Below are 22,950 nucleotides of genomic sequence, written 5' to 3'. Positions count from 1 at the left end.
AACTTGGGGCACTTAGAAGTTTATTGCCAGCTCTTATGAACCTGAGAAATTGATATAAAATGGGGAAAGGGAAGAATAAAATCTAGAGTGGTTTTCCCAGATGAATTGAGAGCGCTTAATAATTGTAATAACAACTAACATTTAGGCAGTGGTTGCAGTATGTTAACAAGTGGCTAATCAATGGTGGCTGGAAAATATTTAACAACAAGCTATCTGGGACCAGGGGTCAGGTGAAAAAGGGTTCTGATTTGCAGTTTGTCAATTATTGTGGTATAAACACTCCCAGTATGGCCAATTCAACTGCCAATGAAATGTCACTCAATAGCTGTTGGGCAGAGACATGAAAAATCTGCTCTCAGAAGCTGGTATGAAGTGGCTTCAGTGAGCCACTAGAATTTTTTTTTTTTACATGCGTTAACTTCATTTAATCCTCATAACATGTCCCCTTAAATCAGGGTTTCTTAACCTCGATATTATTCACATTTGGAACCAGATAATTCTTTGCTGTAGGGTGCTATCTTGAGAATTACAGACTGTTTCAGATGATGCCTGGGTTCCACCCCCTGGTGGCCAGTAGTACATCTCCATAGCAGTTGTGACAACCCAAAAGTCTTCAGTCTTTGTCAAATGTTCTCTGGAGGAAAAAAATCAACTCCAACTAAGAATCATTGCTTTAAGGCCTAGCTTATAATTTTCTTCTTCTTTTCCTTCTCATCTTCCTCTTCTTCCTAATTCTTTATCTTCTTTTACTTCTTTTTATTTTTACAAATGAAGAAATAGAAACAGAAAAGTCACATACTTACTAATTACTAGATGCAATATATAGACACAGATAGTCTGACTCCAAAGAAGGGTCAGATGGAGAAGGAGATAGATAGAGATAGAGATAGAGATGATAAAGAGAGAGACATAGATATATAATCTCATGCTATAATTAGTTATTGGATGGCACACTATCCTGATCCCCATTTTGCATGGCCAATAATTTCATCCTTGACTTAATAGTTTCCCCTTGAGTATGAGAAGTCAAAATGTATTAAAAGTTATGAAATGACTAACAGTCATTTTATAAGATGAAGTTTTGTTGTGATTATTAATACATTTTTCTTATCAGTAAAGTCTTTTTTCCTTTTCTTTTACTATAGTTTATATATCTGTGATTCAGGTTTTTTTTTTTTTTTTTTTTTGTATGAAAATGGGATGGGGCACCTGGGTGGTTCAGTCAATTGAGCAACTAACTTGGTTTCCGCTCAAGTCATGATCTCGGGGTCCTGAGATGGAGCCCCGTGTCAGGCTCCACACTCAGCAGGGAGTCTGCCTCTCTCTCTCTCCCTCCACCCCTTCCCCCTCTTTAAAAACAAATGGATAAACCTTTAAAATAAATAAATAATAAATAAATAAAATGGGATAATAATATATCTACATCAAGAATTGCTTTGCAAAAAATTAAGTTAGAAGGACAAATACTGTATGATATCACTTATAAGTGGAATCTAAAAAAGCTGGAGGCAGACACTTAACAACTGAGCTTGCTGAACTCATAGAAGCAGAGACTAGAATGGTGGTTACCAGGGGCTGGAGGCTGGGGGAAAAGGGGAGATTTTGGATAGAGTACAAAGGTCTAGTTATAAGTTGAATAAATTCTGGGGATCCAATATACAGCATAGTGATTACAGTTAATAATACCATATTACATAATTGAAAGTTGCTAGGAGAGTAGATCTCAAATGTTCTTACCACAAAAGAAATGATAACTATATGATGTGATGCAAATGTTAGTTAACACTATAGTGGTTATTATATATATCAAAACAACAGGTTGTACACCTTAAATTTACACAATATTATATGCCAATTACATTTCAATAAAGCAGGAAAAAAAGACTTGTTGTGTATATTAACTAACAGACACAGTTTGCTTTGAAAAATGCCTGAACACATAATTACCTATGAATAAGTCTTTGTTTAAGTAAACAAATAAAAACAATGAAAAGAAGGGTGCCTGGGTGGCTCAGCCGTTAAGAGTCTGCCTTCGGCTGGGGTCATGGTCGTAGGGTCCTGGGATCGAGCCCCACATCAGGCTCCCTGCTCGGTGGCAAGCCTGCTTCTCCCTCTCCCACTCCCCCTGCTTGTGTTCCCTCTCTTGCTGTGTCTCTCTCTGTCAAATAAATAAAACCTTAAAAAAAAATGAAAAGTGTTACTATTTTTTTTTTGAAAAGAGTTACTATTAAATAGTCACAGTGGTTTACATAATTTTAGTTTGATCAGATGTTTGGAAAGTTCTAGGTATGGATATGGACAATCATTGAAATTCTAGATCTAGCAGATAAACAGCAAGACCTTGCCTAACCACGTCACACATGTTATAAGAAAATGAATGGCATATGTCTTCTATGTATGTCTTATATTGACATTCAATCAATATAATTTTATAAGATGACTTATAATCAATATAATCTTATTTTTTTAAGACTTTATTTATTTATTTAAAAGAGAGAGACAGTGAGAGAGGGAACACAGCAGAGGGAGCTGGAGAGGGAGAAGCAGGCTCCCCGCTGAGCAGGGAGCTCGAGGTGGGGCTCGATTCCAGGGCGCAGGGATCATGACCTGAGCCGAAGGCAGATGCTTAAGGACTGAGCCACCCAGGCACCCCTCAATATAATCTTATAAGACATATAATGGAAGAAGAGGAGAAAGAAAAAAAAATGATTTGGGAAACTTGTCTATGTCAGTTCCATGTTTTTTAAGAATTTCAAAAAAAATTTGTTTGGAGTGTATTTATGTCAGTAGAAAAATCACCGTAATTCTATTTTTTTAAAGTTTATTTATTTATTTATTTATTTGAGAGAGAGAATGAGAGAGAGAGCGCACATGAGAGGAGAGAGGGTTAGAGGGAGAAGCAGACTGCCTGCTGAGCAGGGAGCCCGATGCGGGACTCGATCCGGGAACTCCAGGATCATGACCTGAGCCGAAGGCAGTTGCTTAACCAACTGAGCCACCCAGGCGCCCCACTGTAATTCTGAAGAACAATGGGCATGGGCATCAACTTACAAAATTATTCTAAAGACATGATCTGATAAATGATTTAACTGTCAGGAAGTAGAAAAAGTCTAAAGAAATCTTAGTATGAACAATATTGTTTTATATGTCCCTTTTAGTTTTTTTTCTTTTTTTAATATCTATTGTGCCTTGATTGATAAAGATGCTCTCTAATTTCTCCAATGAAGTTAGGGAGAAATTGGATTGACAGTACCAAATCCAGCTGCAAAATAATAAACAGTTGCAATTAAAGGCAATTCCTACTATCTCTGCTCTATTGATATTATCTTCATTAAACTTAAATTTTCAAGGTGATTTCAAATTCTGTTTTTGCATATTTGAACAAAATACTTTTTAGCTCATTTAAGATGAAAACTTTCAAATATATTTTGTGTAGCCTTTCTTATCTTTCTAATGTATTATCACATCTGAATATTACAATCTCCTGATTCCATGTTTGGCCGAACAGGTTTCAATCCAATTCTTAAAGAAACTGAGACTCAGAAGGTCATACATTATAACTTTAGTACACACAGCAGGTAGCTGCTAGAGATTGTAGGAATGTGATCTTCCTATCCTTAGTGACATAACCATGCTTGCTTTACATTAACAAAATTCATTCTGATTTAATTTATGAATATAATTTAGCTCTGTGAACCCAGCAGGTGTTCTTTCTTTTTCCTCTAATAGTTGTAACATAATGAATGTCATGTTTGCATATTTCATATTAAAAAAAGTTGAGTTAATATATGATTTCCACTTTAAATTTACTAGCCTCTGATATATTATAACAATAATTTTTAAAAGTTGTGAGCTTTCAATAATTAAACTTTGAATATTTTCCACATTCCTCCAATTTTATAATACTCATCCATCAAATATCAAATGCTGACTAAGTGCTAGACTTTATTATAGGGGTAGGTGATATCCTGGAGAATAAAGACTAATTCCTTTTGTGGAACTCAGGAAGAACAGGAAAAGCAAGTAATAATAAAATAGGTGGAATACAATATATTTTAAAAGTGATAAGTGATCTGAAAAAAAGCAAGGAAGAGTAAAGTAATAGAGTGTTTTATTATAAGATACAAAGTAACATGATATAAATGATCCCTAGAATTTGGGAGTTGACATTCATTATAATTTGGAAAATTTGTCCAATCATAAACTAAATTATCAACACCTTTGTATGTACAGTTCTACCTCTGTCCTAGGTAACTTATTAACTAAATTGGCTGTTATTTTGTAAACTACCAAGTTTCCTTTTAATATATAACTTGTATTGGTGTCCTTAATATTAATAGTCTATTTTGTAGTCTAAATCTAGCCTACAAATTTAGAATTTTAAAAAGTAGGAAGGGATCTAAATATAGGATTTCAAATTAGGAAGGGTATTAAAGAATCATGTTTTGCTAATCATGGCCACTTAAACCTAAAGAAGTGAATTAAATTTCTCAGAATCTAAGGTGACTTGAAAACCCAGATTTCTTATTTCCCATTTCATTCTTTTTATTTTTTTAATGTACTGGGTTGCTATGATACACCTTACACAGAGTTACAATAGGCTGTCACCTATGTGATGCTATTTTAAGGGGAAATATTAGGGACTAAACCCTTAAATATCATCTCATATGCTGGATGATGCCTAAGAAGCCCACAATTCATAAACGAATTTAAATTTCGGAAAGACTGGCAAGTGTGATACAGTAAGCATTATTTGTTATTCACCCATTATTTATGAATTAAGTTTATCACATATTTTCTTTTTTATTATTATGTTATGTTAATCACCATACATCATTAGTTTTTGATGTAGTGTTCCATGATTCATTGTTTGCATATAACACCCAGTGCTCCATTCAGTAGGTGCCCTCCTTAATACCCATCACCAGGCTAACCCATTCCCCCACCCCCTCCCCTCTAGAACCCTCAGTTTGTTTCTCAGAGTCCATTGTCTCTCATGGTTCATCTCCCCCTCCGATTACCCCCCCTTCATTTTTCCCCTTCTGCTATCTTCTTATTTTCTGAGATGAGGATTTAATAGTATGGAAAAATAAGGGATCTAATCACCAAAATGATGAGGAGTGATGGGCAGCCTCATGCAAAACTCAAAAAACATATTGAATTGTTATCAATTTCAAAATTTGGTGTAATAAACACAACCATGAGAGTAGAGGTTCTCCAAACCCTGAACTGATTTCCATGAGGAGGAAATGTGGAGGTCATATCTTATAGGACATCCTTATCTCCCGCTTCCCAGTTCAAACACTTCCAGTCTATTGCCTGGACGATTTTTTTTAGTTTCTCATTTGATCATGCCATTGCTATACTGTCTACTCATCCATTAAATAGATACCGAGTTAGCTTCCTCAAGTTCAAATGTAATTATGTCACATTCTCCTCAAAAGCCTATATTGCCCCTTCTTCTATTGACAGGAAAAAAAATCAAAATTTCTAACTGTTAGTTAAGATTCTCCCTAATCTAAGCCTGCTTATACATTTTTCCTTTTTACATGTTGTATCATATTTGTCTTTCTGTAATCTCAAAAAACATGCTCTTTAAATATTTTATTTATTATTTATTTGACAGAGAGAGAGAGATGAGAGAGGGAACACAAGCAGGCGAGAGTGGGAGAGGGAGAAGCAGCCTTCCCGCTGAGCAGGGAGCCTGATGTGGGGCTCGATCCCAGGACCCTGGGATCATGACCTGAGCCGAAGGCAGATGCTTAACAACTGAGCCATCCAGGCACCCGAAAACATGCTCTTTAAATACATTTTCAGGAAAATCTTTGGAAATAATTGCTTTATTAAACAAAAATGATCTTAGTAAGGGCTTGGAGAAATAATAAAGGGCAAGAAGAATTATATTAAAGATAGTGAGCAACTGGAAGAATGGTTGCTAATTATATATAATATAAAATGACCTTTCATAACAAACATGCATTCTGTAGAATCATATATTGTATTGTAGATTCAGTATAGATGCATAATAATGTTAGGATAAAATGTTTCACAAATTGAAATTAAAATTGAAATATTGAGTTACTGAAATATTTCAATTTCATGTATTTATTTTTAATCTCACCACCCAAGTGTATTAAGTACCAGAAGGAGGGCGCACTTACTCACTGATACCCTGTTTGTTCAGAAAGTACATTTTAAAATTGAGACACTTTAGCTATGTTGAACAGAGGGACTAAATGGGGAAACTTCAATTTTGGTTAAAGGCAGGAAAATAAGTGATTCTAGAAAGTAGACTTTGTTTATAAAAATAAAAGTTCTCAAAATTATTCAGAAAAGCATTATGCATGGATGGAGATAGTAAAATTAGGAAGCTGAAGATGTGAGCTAGTATTGGTACCCATAATATATATTATCAGAGATTTAATTCTGAAACTGACTTTACTCACCAAAATCAAAATTTATTTCTTCACATATTTGTATGTTAATGTAACACTTATAAATCTTTTCAGAAGTATGGATCTAAAAATTGGAATTATTTGACTCCCAAGGATAATTATATTATTCTGGGAATTATCACTAATATCTGGGAAAAAAGCAATTGCTTTTTAGTATAGTGAGTGCTAACAAATTAAATGGTTATGAGCACTACAGACTACAAAAGCAATATACAATCACAGATTTCTGCTTTTTTTTTCTGGAGAATGAGATTGTGGCATTTGAAATCTATCTTTATATTTAACTCTCAGAATATCAAAATATAAGAAAAACATGTAGGAGAAGCCCTTTGAAGCTGATCTACTCTTCCATAACTGTACATTTTATTACCGTTAAAGATGCATTGCCCAAGATACACATATTAATTGATACTTTCAGTTTAAAAAATCATAGTTCAAAAAACAACCTTATTATTTGTATTTACCTAATAATAAATGACACATTTTATTCATAAAGTCATTATATTCAACTGAACCTACCAACCGCTGTAATTGACATTTATACATTTTACACTTTCTAGTATTTATCTCAGATGCAGCACAGATACATCTTCATCTCTTACTAAAGAACAGAATTGTGAGTTTACCCAGATAAAATCGTATACATTTCCCAGGGGTTCTATCTTAGCCTGAGTCCCACATAAAATAAATAGATGTGAGGCAAAAGCATATGTGCTGGCAGTTAATTGAGTAGTACAATCCCAAGAAGGCAAAAGTGAGGGATAAAAGGGATGTAAAGCTAGGAAAGAAGGAGAACAAATACAAGGGGATGTTTTTCTTTTTCTTTTCTTTTTTTTTTTTAAGATTTTATTTATTTATTTGTCAGAGAGAGAGAGAGAGAGGCAGGCAGGCAGAGGGAGAAGCAGACTCCCCACTGAGCAGGGAGTCCCATGTGGGACTTGATCCCAGGACCCTGGGATCATAATCTGAGCTGAAGGCAAGCACTTAATCAACTGAGCTACCCAGGCATCCTAAGGGGAGGTTTTTCTAAGCTGTCCATAGTTTCCAAACAAGCTCAGTTAATTGCTCAGTTTCATGGCCATCTTCATAGTGGATCCATGAATTATTGTGTCTGAGAGCAGCCCCTAGTGGGCAGTGAGTGGTAGAGAAGCATTTGTCTTACTTCTGACCACAACATACACATGCTGCGCCTTCCCTCTCACCCCTACATCCCTTTTGATTAAACTCCGCTGCACTACTACAAGGTGAAGTCCACTCCAGGTGACTGCTGTAAAAGCAAGAGCCAGCTGGGCACTGTGTGCCAATGCATAGACACCACACTAAGTATCTTTTTGTCAGTCTGTGCTGCCCACAGGGCGTAGGGATCTGTAGGGAAAGATGGGGCAGTTCCTAGCTCTGGAAACTTATGCTAGAGCCATATTTAGATCTGGAGTTGTATATGTACTGATTTCTGTAGAGATCCTAACTTTTCCTACTGTAGTGAAAAATGTTTCAGGTCTCTGATTAACAGCACAATGGTTACTGTATTAGTTAAGGTTCCCCAGAGAAACAGAATTGTTTCTCTGGGGAACCTTAACTAATTGGGGAACCAATTGAATGTGTATATATATATTCAGAGAAAAATTTATTTTATTTTGGCTCACACAGCTGTGGGGACTGGCAAGTCCAAATCTGTAGGGTAGGCTGGAGACTCGGAGAAGAGTTGTTGCTGCAACTGGAGTCCAAAGGCAGTGTGCTGGCAGAATTTCTTCTTCCTCTAAAGAGCTGGTCTTTTCTCTTAAGACCGTCAACTGATCAGATGAGGCCCATACACATTATGGAGAGTAATCTACTTAATTTATTCTACTAATTTAATGTTAATCACATCTCAAAAAACAAAACAAAACAAAACCATCACAGAAACATCTAGACTGATGTTTGACCAAAAACTGGTTACAATGGCCTACCAACTTGACACATGAAATGACCCATCATAGTCACCTTACCTTAAACATATAAAATGTGTGCCTGTGTGGCTATGAATGTATGTGCGCATGTATATATACAGACATATTTTTCTTTCACACTTCAATGATCAGAAAAGTCTTCCTGAAATCTTTATGATTTGCAATCCAAATGTCAAAATCAAATGCAAAAACTTTCCTTATCTTAAATCACCTTGCCTTCCAATCTTATCTATGTTTTTTTTTTCTTATGAACTTTGGTTTGTGTATGAGGCTGAACATCATTCTTGGTTCCTTTCCTCAATTCTTTCAACCTGAGACATTATTTCTTACCATTCTCTATTCTTGGAAGAAACAGTTTTGATTATTCCAATGACCTAACCTCTCCTATATCTTTTTTTCTTTTTCAAGTTTTTATTTAAATTCTAGTTAGCTAACATATAGTGTAATATTGGTTTCAGGAGTAGAGTTTATTGATTCATCATTTACATATAACACCCGGTGCTCATCACAAGTGCCCTCCTTATTGCCCATCACCCATTTAGCCTCTCTTGTATCTTTGTCTTTTCAGTCTAACAATTTCTCTAAAGCTTTTCAATTAATTTAAAGCAATACAACTTTCCTGTATTAAGATGGTGAGGTAAAAATCTTAAAAAAGGGGGGGGCACCTGGGTGGCTCAGATGGTTAAGCATCTGCCTTTGTCTCAGGTCATAATCTCCAGGTCCTGGGATCCAGTACCATGTCGGGCTCCCAGCTCAGCAGGGAGTCTGCTTCTCCCTCTCCCTCTGTCTCTCCTCCTGTTTGTGCTCTCTCTCTCTCAAATGATTAAATAAAATCTTTAAAAAAAGGTGGTGAGGTAAAGGCATTATACTACCCTTTCTTTTAAAAGTCACCTTAAAGTGGAGGGGGTTGGGAGGGATGGGGTGGCTGGGTGATGGACATTGGGGAGGGTATGTACTATGGTGAGCACTGTGAATTGTGTAAGACTGATGAATCACAGACCTGTACCCGTGAAACAAATAATACATTATGTTAATAAAAATTTTAAAAAAAATTAAAAAAAATATTTGTCTTGCTATCGACTTTCAAGATTTGTCTTTGGAGTGTTCTACAGTGTAAGCAATGGATCAAAAAGAGAACATAAAAAAAGATAATTCAGATTTTCCAATAAATTGGAATTCTCAAAAAAAAATCACCTTAAAAACAGAGGAAAAGAAACACAAACGGCAACTTTGACAAGACTAGGAGATAAATTTAAGCCTACATTACTGTGCTTCTAAAGACTAAAAAAAAATTGAAATAGATGATTTGTAAAAATGAGGAGGGTAAAGTTGGTCCATACAGAAGAAAATATCCTGAGCCAGTAGAGTAATAAAACTTATGTAGCTAGCTCTCCATGGTCTCAGAAGTTGGAAAGACATGAAACAAAAGGCAGGTGTGGTGGGGGAGGGAAAAAAGGGCTGAAAAACAGGGAAATTATGTGAGCATCTGTTTAAAGAGTACTTGCAACTAAAGACAAATTCTATCCAATTCTAAAGGAAACAAGCATTTCTCCAGGCCAGAAGGCTCAGGAATCCTGTCACAGAGGACTGGAATCATTTCAAATGAAAATACCCTCACACTGTCAGTGTGCCCCACTTAGTCCCAGAACTCTAGGTGTCAGGCACTTATACTCCAGGAAAGTGATTATGGCATCATTCTTAGGAAAAAAAACAACTGGTCTAGAGATTATTTGCCCCAGAGAAAACCACAATCCTTTCTGAATCCACAATCTTTTCTGAATATCAAACTGGGGGCTTCCAGATATTCAAAATTCCATAGGAAAACCCAGGAGTTAATAAAACCCATTCACACTGCTTTCTAAATTGAAACCACAAATTCAATTTTAGATTAAGATTCTGCCAACTACTGAAGTTGGTCTCTTAGGAAAAAAAAAAAAAAGGAGGGGTTAGCAATCACACAACTTAATTCCCTGGTCAGTCTCCATCACCTGCCTTTTTAAAATTTATTTATTTATTTATTTATTTACTCACCTTTATTTTGAATTAATTATGTTGACTTGGCCTATATACATAAACAATCAGGTTTATGGTGTCCTCTAGTCTCTGGCAGGTGAGGGTTGGCTGAGAAGAGCCTTCCAAAAAGATATTCCAATCGAGTCTTAAGGGCTTCATGCAAATATAATGCATACAGGATTGTCAAGACATTTGCAGAGCGTTTCCAACATGAAAGGCAAAAAGCCCTAACAAAGAGAATTACAGGAATTTAGAAGAAGCAGAGAAAATGCAATCAGCAGAATAAAACTCCAAAGGAGTTCTATTTAATTTCATAAAGACTGGGGAAACTGGAGCAGGAGGTTACATGGTAGAGAAAATGCAATGAGGCACATGCATGTGCACACACACACACACAATATTCACAGTACATTATTTAAATGCTGAAGTAAAAAAAAATCAATAAAAGTGTTAGAAGTTAAAATTGAAAAAAACAATTACCAGATTGATTTCCAGAGTAAAAACAAGGGAAGGCCCAGATGACAGCCAAACAGCAACCCTGTGGAGAACATTCCAAATTGCAACAAACACATGTAGGGATCCAGTGCTTCAGAAAAGAGCAAACATAATGGACAAACTTCCTAAATAGCTTTGGATGAATGAAATTAGATATAATGGTAGATTTTGCAATATTATTAGACAGGGATAACTTAATAAGGGATTTAAAGAAAACTAAGCACACAAAAAAGAGGATTATCAGTGTCAAGGATATCAGAAAGTTGCACAACAAAGGGAATTTAATCACAGAAACTTCTTGGATTTGCAACAAGAAATTATTCATGAAGATATATACTATACAACATTTACAAAAAATATAAAAGCACTAGGCCAAGAAATTGTGATTGAACTATTTTGGAAGTATGTTTAGAAGGTAGACAAAAGTCAATAAAATGAGGGGTGCCTGTGTGGCTCAGTCATTAACCGTCTGCCTTCGGCTCAGGTCATGATCCCAGGGACCTAGGATCGAGCCCCACATCGGGCTCCCTGCTCCACAGGAAGCCTGCTTTTCCCTCTCCCACTCCCTCTGCTTGTGTTCCCTCTCTCGTTCTCTCTCTGTCAAATAAATAAATAAAATCTTTAAAAATAAATAAATAAAAGTCAATAAAATGAAATAAATATTATAGCATGATACAACTCTATAATTTCAAACTCTTTTTTTTTTGAAAGATTTTATTTATTTATTTGAGAGAGAGAGAAAGAACGAGAGATAGAGAGCATGAGAGGGAAGAGGGTCAGAGGGAGAAGCAGACTCCCTGCTGAGCAGGGAGCCCGATGTGGGACTCGATCCCGGGACTCCAGGATCATGACCCGAGCTGAAGGCAGTCGCTTAACCAACTGAGCCACCCAGGCGCCCCTATAATTTCAAACTCTTCAAGTGAGGGTCAAACTCAATAATTTTTCCCCACTGCGGTTAATTAGTTATATATATATATATAATAAGTGTAGACTATCTGGGCAAGACTAGAAAAGGTCTGAATTTAACTTACATAAATGACCTACAAAATCTGCAATCTACACTGCTCTATTAGCTAAATTCCTTTAATAAACATTCTTAGGAATCATTTAAACTTTGACATAACATTGTTCCATTTTTCCTCACTTCAAAAAAGAAAGAGTCATAGAGCAGTTCTGGAAAAATGAATTCATGAATGAATGAATGAAGGGGCAGTTTAGAGAGGGAAGTAATGGTGACAAAAGGGGTTTAGAAAGGAAGTCACACAGTTCTCTGTCTTGGAGCTCCCATAACTTTCAAATACTACATACAAGATGAGAAACTCTACTTGGACATAGGAGACAAAGAGAAAAATAAATCTTAGATTTGTCAGAAACTTTCTCTAAAGAGACATTAACAAGAATTCTGTACTCTTGGATTAAAAAGATAAAAAAAATTGCAGTTAAGGGAATGATTTTTATAATCACCAAGAGGAGCAATCCCCTAATGATTCCTGATAGTACCTCAAAGAAGTGAAAAGGACTCATCAGATGGAGCCTGTAAGGCCTTGCTTCTTGCCCTATTATTCTGCATGTAAAGAACGAAGAAAATTCTCATATTCTTTCATTGAACTTGTTTGTTCATAGCAGAATTCTTGTTGAGCAAAACTATATTTTTTCTTATAGATCAGAAGGAGGACATAGCTAACCTTATTTTAGAATGCATATAAATGAAAATTTAGTTCCATGTTTATTGAGGCTCCAAATTTTATAACTTTAAAGTTTAGTGAACACACACAATAAAATTAAGATGATTTTAAAAGATTGCAGGACAGGTTCTTGTGGGAGAGTTGGAGTTGGAAACTTAGCCACACCTGAGAGTTCAAGGACAACTTCCTTTAGGTGATGATGCTCAGCTAGGAAAGTGCGTTTTTTGATCCCATCTTGAAAGAAAAGATATATACTAAACCCCTAAAAGAAAAGGGGAAAATTAAGTTGTTTAGATACTCTTCTCAACTACATTCTCCGAATTTTCTCAAATTTTGCCAGGAGTTTCAAAGTTGAAGCTATAAAGATATTTGTTTTCAAAAGAAGTAGAAGGAGTTGGATTTGTTTTTATTAGACCCTAGAGCAAAAAACAATAACCAAAATAAAACAAAAGCACTCGTTTCTTTTCTTTCATTACAGCACCAAAAATACATTTGAATTTATCCTATATAAGATGATACGAAATAGAGAAGACACATCTAGTTAATATTACCAAATCAACCAAATGGTTTCTGTTTTTCTCTAGGGGAAATACATTTGACCTCTGAAACACTTTTCGTGGCTTCTGTTCTTCTAGACTACAGGTTTTAATCATCACCTTGTGCTACTCCTTTATAGCCACCTTAGAAAAAATTTGATCATTGCCTTCTCTCTTAAAACTGATTTCCTTAGGGTTTTAACCTTGTCCTTTGCTGGAACCCTCTCCTTATATAACCATATTTACTAGCATTACCATATATTAAATATTCAGAAATCTGCATATCAACACAGATCTGCCTACCAGTTCCCATGTATGCTCACTATATCCTATGTTGAACATCTCTACGAGCATCTCAAATTCAACATTTCTAAACCTGCTTTCCCTTTAGTATTCCCTGTTTCATTGAATGGTGCCACCATGTGTAGTTACCCAGTCGGTGTTAAACATGACTCTTTCCTCTCCCTTACTGATACATTCAATCCATCATTAAGTCTTATTGTCCTCATCTATCATTCTCAACAATTTTTGGTTGCTCTGTATTCTAAATGTCAAGGTATTGTACAGATCATCGTCAAGAGAAGGGAAAGCAAGTCAGAGAAGAAACTAAATTACCTATGAAATATGGTCTGTATAAGAACTAATGAAATGTTGGGGAGCCTGGGTGGCTCAGTTGTTAAGCGTCTGCCTTCGGCTCAGGTCATGATCCCAGGACCCTGGAATCAAGCCCCTGCATCGGGCTCCCGGCTCAGCGGGAAGCCTGCTTCTCCCTCTCCCTCTCCCCCTGCTCGTGTTTCCTCTCTCGCTGTCTCTCTCTCCATCAAATAAATAAATAAAATCTTAAAAGAAAAGAACTAATGAAATGTCAATATGGATAACCCCAGAAATGCCACACTTTTATGAGTAAGCTGAGTTTTTAAAGTGACAGAATAAAAGTTATGTTAAAAGAAAGAAATATCATTTCATCAAAAACAAATGTTGACATTTTAATTAGCAGACATGCCTTTCTTCTCCTAGCTCAAGTCCTACATATCTTATAGTACATGTAAATTAAATGTGGGCTATTTATGAAACTGGGCTTGAATATTCCATATGGTTGGCAAAAAAGAACTATATCTGGTAAGTTGTGACTATAGCTTGATATTGTGATAATTAATTTGAATAATTGAAACCATACATCTTAGCAGAAAACTCATAACTCAGGGCGCCTGGGTGGCTCAGTCAGTTAGTCGGCTGCCTTGGCTCAGGTCATGATCCCAGGGTCCTGGGATCGAGTCCCACATCGGGTTCTTTGCTCAGTGGGGAGCCTTCTTCTCCCTCTGCCTGCCGCTCTACCTACTTGTGGTCTCTCTCTCTCTGTCAAATAAAAATAAATAAAATCTTAAAAAAGAAAACTCACAACTCTAAGATGGGTTTCATTTTGCCTGCCTAAACACAAGCAATCATTGCCATTCTGTATTTGAAATATTTAGATTCATAGAAGGAAATGTTTTCTGCTTTCTCATCTTCTTCATATAGTTACTTTTGCTAATTCTTATTTTGTTTTGTTTGTTTCTGGGTTCCTTTTATCTCAGTGCTTTTATTCTACTTTATTTTATTAGTTTTATTAATACTAGTAATAATATTTTTATTAATTTTATTCATTAGTCAATTTCCAGGGAATAGGTAATTCACTGAAAAATATTCTTCTATGTATATTTGTACAGGATTAAAAATATTCAGATCAGAATCAGTATTTCTGATTTTCCTTAACACTTTTTATAATTTATTTTGTGGCAAATACTGTTCTAAGTACTTTATGTGCACTAACATTTCATGCACAAGACAATGTTATGGGGTAGGTGTTATGATACCAATGTTTTAAACATGAGAAAAATGAATCACCATGCATTAAGTGACTTACCTAAGGCCACACCTATATGAAATTCCAGCTGGTTTCTTAAGAACTCTGATATGTAAGGACAAGACATTTTTTTTGAATATTACTGAGCTGAGACCATTACACAAACTAGACTATTGGTTTATTTATGGTTTTGTTTCGTTTTCCTCCCTATATATCTTCTGTGAAATTTGTCATCATGTTACCTTTGTCCTGCAAAACTATTTATTCATAACTCACTATTTTTTTAATTATCTTCTAGGCACTACAGTGACATTTTAGACATTTAACACTAAGTAAAATAAATTGACTGAAATTTTCATTTTATGGATCTAACATTAGATTTTCTGCTTCTGTGAAACAGTAAGAGAGAGAACACTGAGCACAGTTCATTTTCTTTGTTTCCCAAGAAACATATTAGTTTGCTGGACTGCCAGAAAAACGCCCTAGTTAGGTGGTTTATCTTCTGAGGGATAGAAGTCCAAGATCAAGGTGTTGGTAGGTTTAGTTTCTTCTGCAGCCTCTCTCCTTGGCTTGTAGACATCTGCCTTCTCTCTGTGTCCTCACAGGTGTTTCCTCGGTTCCTCTGCAGCTCCAGTGTGTCTCTGAGTGCCCAAATTTGCTCTTCTTACAAGGACACTATTCAGATTGGATTAAAACCCACCTTAATGGTCTCATTTACTTTAATTACCATTTTAAAGGCCTTCCCTTCAAAGACAGTCAAAGTTCTGAAGTAGTGGGGGATTGGGCCTCAACATAGGATTTTGGGGGAGACATAATTTGATCTCTAACACAATATTAATAAATTACTAGAATTGATAATCACTAAACACTGATTTTATATGCCTTCTCTTAAAAGATTTTATTTATTTATTTGTCAGAGAGAGACTGAGAGAGAGAGAGAGAGAGAGAGAGAGAGAGAGAGAATGCATGAGCAGGGGGAGTGGCCGGCAGAGAAGCAGGCTTCTCACTGAGCAAGGAGCCTGGTGCGGGACTTGATCCCAGGACTTGACTCCAGGACCCTGGGATCAGGACTTGAGTGGAAGGCAGGCACTTAACCAACCAAGCCACCCAGGCGTCCCTTTATTTGCCTTTTTAAAGAATGGATACATTAGGGGGCGCCTGGGTGGCTCAGTCAGTTGAGGTCTGCCTTGGCTCAGGTCATGATCTCTGATTCCTGGGATCTAGCCCGTGTTGGGCTCTCTGCTCAGCAGCTTGTCCCTCTCCCTCTGCTCCTGCCCCCTGCTTGTGTGCTCTCTCTCTCTCCCTCAAATAAATAAATAAAATCTTAAAAAAAAAGAATAGGTACATTAGAAAGGATAGTTTGATAAAATACTAACGCCTGGTTACCTTTCTAATACCAAATTTAAGTGTTATTAATCACTGCTAAATGTAACTCTGGTCTAAACGAAGTCTAAAAATGTACACACTTTGAAGTATTTCTCTGTAATTACAGCCCTGAAGGGAATATCTAGGATGCTTTCTGAGTTTTAACTCCAGGTTATTTTAGGATCTGGCAATAAAAGGCTTTTACAAGTACTTCTCCCATTACATTTTTCTCTGTTAGGGGAAGTCTTTAATTTTCTGTATTTCTCTTAATTCCTCAAGAGCCTTCAGAGCACATTATTTTCTTTGTGAATTTTGTGTTCAGACTAATTACTCCACTGTTACTGTTACTCCACTGATTAAGTAACTTTTATATAAGGAAAATATCAACTTCAACTGATTAAGTAGCTTTTATATAAGGAAAATATCAACTTAAACGATTTCTGTGCCCATCGTGGTCAGAAGAAACAAAGATCATAAGGTCCTTTCTATCGTCCATGTAGATTTTATTCTCCAGTCAAAGGATTCTCCAATAGTTTGTTCAATTCTCCTTTACTTCCCTTCTCCACTGCTGCAGACACATGGGACAATGGTTTTAAATCTCTGAGCACTATATTTTGGGCATCTTACCACTTACCATATAAATGGAACAGCTAAAACAGTTATCTCTTTAAGGCATACTTTCTTACTATTTTCCAAAATAAGTTATATCTCAATAGAACCACTTTAAACAGAGATACCAAGACTTTCCCAAATACGAAAAAAAAAAGGTGTCTCTGACACTAAAATGTCTACTGTTTTTTAATAAATTAAGTAGAAGGCCAGTGTCTTTCTAAACTCTTCTCCTGTCCAATCACCATTAATTTAGGCCAGGTTATATTCATTTTTCCTTTAAATTACTGAAATTATAACCTACTACTAGTGACCCAGACACTACATTTACCCTCTCCAAGATGTTCTACAAACTTCTGTCATGATATTTGCTGTAAAACTATGAATTTATGATATAATAATGATATATTTTATATTTATTATTGCTTTAATACTGTTAAAAATTCTGAAACTCAATCTAGAAAATGTATCAAAGTGTTTTCAATATTAATGCCATTTTTTAATTATCTCAAGGAAATGAAGGAAACAAAGGTCACCAATGTATTTGGACTATTTGTATTAAGGTTAAATTGGAAGCTATAATCCTATAATCAGATATAATTAAGAGTCTAGAGATATATAAAAATTAGGTACTATTTCATGATCATTAAGGGGTAATTCATATTCTATATATTTAAAAAGATGGACATACATTTTATAGAAAATTTTAAATAATAATTTTTACTCAAGTTATTTGGGTAGATGTACATTCAACTACAAAAAAGAATATATCTACATATGAGTTAAATAAGAAAAATGATTCAAATAGTTGTTGTAAAATTTGTCATTGAAAATACAATGATCATTTTAGACAAAGTTGAATAACCAAGACTTCCTGAAAAAGAAAGAAATGCATAGGTTTTTATAACGCCCTATATCATCTAATAGAACAAAGATCCAAAATTTATTGGAAAAAATATAATCTATTTTAAAATTAAGGAATAGTTCCATCACATTCCATAGTCTTGATATGCTATTTTTATTATATGTTTGTGGGTGCGAATACAATGAGACACATAGAAAAGCGATGTCAGCAGTCTACCTTTATACTTATTCAGTTGGACTATCACAAGAATTAGATTGAAATATTATGAAAAACTTCTAGTGTTATCTTCAGACTTACTGATAAGGGTAGATATTTGACTGGCCATTTGGAACATCGTTCTCACAAAACTCATCTTGGTGGAGATAAGTTTAATTTTTCTTTAAAGTTTTATTTATTTACTTGAGGGGGGGGAGAGTACGCACAGTGGGGAAAGGCAGATGGAGAAAGAAAGAGTCTTGAGCAGACTCTGCACTGAGCGCAGAGCCCGACAAGGGTTGCTCAATCTCACAACCCTGAGATCATGACCGGAGCCAAAATCAAGAGTCAGGTGCTTAACTGACTCTGCCTTCCAGATGCCACTTGGTGAAGATAAGCTTAGAAGATAGACAGTAAACACGAGCTATAATTTATTTTAATCCAAAAATAGTTGTGAAGGAAGATGTCCTTAGCCATGGTTAGGCTGGGAAGGCCACTTAACAGAGAGGAACTATCCATTACGCGATTTGGAACGTCAGATCAACAGGGACTGTTTAGATATATGCACTACACTAGCAAATAAAGAGTAACTTTTCTCTAGCCTAATTCCTCAGTAATTTTTATAGCTTGTTCTGGTGAGTCAAAATATCGAGAATCCTGAATGATCCAGCTCTCATCTCAGTAAAGTGCTTCTGATAAAGCACATTCAGAGAAAAACCCAAACTTCTAAATTTTGACTATCCTCCCACCCCAGACAGCTTAAAGACAAACCAGAGAATACATGTTGTTAATATACATCACTTTTTACCAGTTCCTAAGGAAAAGAGCCCAGAGTATCTCAGATAAACTCATTGAGAGGATCAACTCTGCACAGGGAAGCCTAGCTGAGTCTGCTAGATACAGAGTTCTAGATTGTGACAGCAGACAAAGGCAATAGAAATATTCTTGAATAAGCCTGGAGGTGAATCACACAAAATATGAGAAGCCCTGTCATTCGTCTGTCCTAGGTCTCATCCAATCTAATAACGAGACTTATATTTTAATACAATTATCTTTGGTTTCATAGACTTCTATTTTGACTAGTTGATTTCAAAATCAAAATACTGTGGCCTTGGCTTTTTGGGGTAGTGTTTTAAATTTGTTGTTTGCCAGGTACCTGGGTGGCTCAGTTGGTTAAGCATGTGACTCTTGGTTTTAGCTCAGGTCATGATCTCACGGTCGTGAGATGGAGCCACTCAGTGTGGAATCTGCTTGAGATGATCTCTCCCTCTCCTTCTGTCCCTTCCCCTCTCGCTTGCTCTTTCTCTCTAAAATAAATAAATAAATCTTTAAAAAAAATAGGGGGCGCCTGGGTGGCTCAGTCGTTAAGCGTCTGCCCTCGGCTCAGGTCGTGATCCCAGAGTCCTGGGATCGAGCCCCGCGTCGGGCTCCCTGCTCCGCGGGAAGTCTGCTTCTCCCTCTCCCGCTCTGCCTGCTTGTGTTCCTGCTCTGGCTCTCTCTCTCTCTCTCTCTGTCAAATAAATAAAATAAAATCTTAAAAAAATAAAAAAATAAATTTGTCATTTTCCACTAATTATGGGTCACAAATTTAATTGGTGAGAACCATTATAACTATTTAGTAATAGTAACGAAATAGACAAAAGAGAAATAACAGTGTATCAGAGTCTATATGCATAAACATACATTTCAGGGGTGTGTGTGTGTGTGTGTGTAGTGTCAAGATGTAAAAAGTATATATATTTTTTTTATGTGACAGAGTTAAAAAGTTTAAAAGTCACTGCCCTAAACCTATTATAAAGGATAAGTATCATATCTAGTACTGAACACATAACCAAAATCCCCCATTTAATCAAATATTTTAATGTAATTTCTGAACCTTTGGAGAATAACAAATTTAAGCCTAAATACACAAGAAATATTTTAACTGGGGCCATACTAGCTAAGAATAGGCACGTGTTAAGAACTGTAGCTACACTATTTCTCATTCCTAACCATTCATATACCAGCCATAACACTTAGAAATAAGTGTGGCTTGTGATGAGTGTGGCAGACAGAATTCCCCTTGAAATTCAACTTTTCTAATAGGAAATACTCACCTTAATTGATTGTTGTAGAGAAACTGTGGGGTCATTCAATTTTCAAGATATCACCTAAAGGGATAAGATACTTTGGCCACTGTCTCCCAGAGTTACTTTACTTTTATTGTCAGAAGTAGGAGATTTTCAAAAGGAATGTATGTCCCTGAGTATTTGGATAAAAAAAAATATTATTTTTTACTGGCATATTTTCTTATATGCTTTGAAATATTAACATTAGATAATATTCAAAAAATTTCTGATTATAAGATGCTTTTTCTTTTTCAAAATTACACTATTAAAAATAAATATATTTGATGATTTTTATTATTTCTTCTTCCCCAATCAATGTATTACACTCTTTAAAAGAAAGCTCCTAGGGGGACTGGGTGGCTCAGTTGGTTAAGTATCTCTCGATTTAGGCTCAGGTCATGATCTCAGGGTTGTGAGATTCAGCCCTGTGTCGGGCTCCATGCTGGGCATGGAGCCTGCTTAGGATTCTCTCTCTCCCTCTCCCTCTGGTCCTTCCCACCCTTAAAAAAAAGAGAAAAGTTCTGTACACATCTTTGCTTACAGGGATCCATGATATTATTGCTACCACTAAAAGATAAACAGGAAAATAAACAAAATGGGTATGTGCTATGGTGAGCACTGTGAATTGTGTAAGACTGTTGAATCACAGACCTGTACCTCTGAAACAAATAATACATTATATGTTAAAACAAAGAAAAAAAAAAGAAGAAGAAGATAGCAGGAAGGGAAAAATGAAGGGGGGGAAATCAGAGGGCGAGACGAACCATGAGAGACTGTGGACCCTGAGAAACAAACTGAGGGTTCTAGAGGGGAGGGGGTGGAGGGATGGGTTAGCCTGGTGATGGGTATTAAAGAGGGCATGTGCTGAATGGAGCACTGGGTAAACAATGAATCATGGAACACTACATCAAAAACTTATGATGTAATGTATGGTGATTAACATAACATAATAAAAAATGCGCATGCCTCTCAAAAAAATAAAAAAAATTAAATTAAAATGACACAGATGTTTTGGAAAAATTCTAAATGAGATAAGAAAGAACAGATGAGAGATACAATAAATGTAAGAAGAACATACTTAATTTTAAGTAAAAACTACTTCATAATTGCATCAGATTAAAAAGAAGAATTCATTGCTTAAAGAAGGGAAGTTAAGATATTAAGATAACAGAATGGAATGAAAATATATCTGATAACACCTAGGAGAGATAATTAATGGATAATAACAATGATTTCCCAGGATTTAAAAATAAGTTAAAATTTAAAAGTAAATTATAAACACCTAAAACACATAATTAACACTATTTTTAAAAATCCTGAGCATAGTAATAGGCTTTAGGAGTCACAGAGTTACTAACAAGATAGACATAGAAAATAAAGGAACTATCATGAATAAGAGAACAAATGAAACATAAGAGAAACAGAATTTGCTAAAAGACTTTGTATATGCAATTTTGATTAGTTTTACTCAGTCCCATAAAATTTTTCAAGTAAAAGAAACAGATGACCTAAAACATAACCAAAATATATATATATATATATATAAGCTACTTTTAGGTCTATTTTCCTTAACATTAGATTTTGAAAGACAAAGAGAGCTAAAATTGTGAACTCCCAAAATTTTCAAACTCAGAAAGTTTAGAAGCACTTATAATGGCAAACAAATAAGACAATAACTACAATAAACCTATGGTCTAGAATTCTGAAAGTATGTCATCCCTTCAGGAGGGAAAATGTAAGTTGTAATTAAAGAAACATATCAAAATGAAGTCACAAGTAGGGAGCATATGGAGTACATCGCTCCACCACTTTGGAGCAGGAATATGGGAAGGGAGGAATGAAAAGGAGCAAAAAGTTCTTGTTTGAAATAGTATCTTCAAAATCTGGCTTGGAGTATTATAGGATGTCAGATGTTTAAAGGTAGCTTTTCCTTCATGGTGTTTTGGGGAACTTTTTGGGATAGAGATCTCCATCACTGGCACATGCACCAACAGTTATTTTTACTCAAGAGAGTGAGTCTTTGCTTTATGTGGCTGTGAACATTTCTTTTCCCCGCTCCAGGACTTCCCTTGGTTCACCAAGTCTCCTTCCCCTGACCTCCCTTCTCCACTCCAGGTGGTAGCAGTAAGCAAAATCTAAAACAAATCCACTTCCTGTTAACAAATGAGTATCTTCACAACCTTCCCTTATCTTCTCTCTTGAGTTTTTATTATTCTTCAAGTAAGGGAAAGTGTTTAAAAGTCTTCAAGAACCCTGCATCAAGCTCATTTCAATTTGTTTTGACAACCTACGTATTGCATTTGCTCTTGAAAATCACATCTATCGTATGTCCATGCCACACAGAAACTTTAAAATACCATTGCAGGAACCAAACTGAATAAGAGAAATAAGCAGAATGATGAGGGAACTTCAAACTCAGTTAAATAAGGAAATCTTGACCCTGTGTCTTTTTACTATGAAAAAGATAAATTTGAGGAAATGATATTTGTCTTCAAATATTTGAGAAAATAAAATTAGAATTGTTGAAATGTTGAAAAGGAATAAGAACTATTTCCAGGGAATGAAAACTTCTGGGAGAGAAATTTTTCTCAATGACATTAAGATGTATCTATGAGGGCGCCTGGGTGGCTCAGTTGGTTAAGCGACTGCCTTCGGCTCAGGTCATGATCCCGGGGTCCTGGGATCGAGTCCCACATCGGGCTCCCAGCTCAGCGGGGAGCCTGCTTCTCCCTCTGACTCTCTCCCCTCTCATGCTGTTTCTCTCCTGCTCGCTCTCTAATAAATAAATAAAATCTTTAAAAAAAAAAGAATGATTTAAAAAAAAAGATGTATCTA

This window comes from Zalophus californianus, chromosome 1 (genome assembly GCF_009762305.2).
Source record: "Zalophus californianus isolate mZalCal1 chromosome 1, mZalCal1.pri.v2, whole genome shotgun sequence".
Classification (NCBI taxonomy): Eukaryota; Metazoa; Chordata; class Mammalia; order Carnivora; family Otariidae; genus Zalophus; species Zalophus californianus.
The sequence above is the reverse complement of the archived record's forward strand: the minus strand, read 5'-3'. Positions refer to the sequence as shown.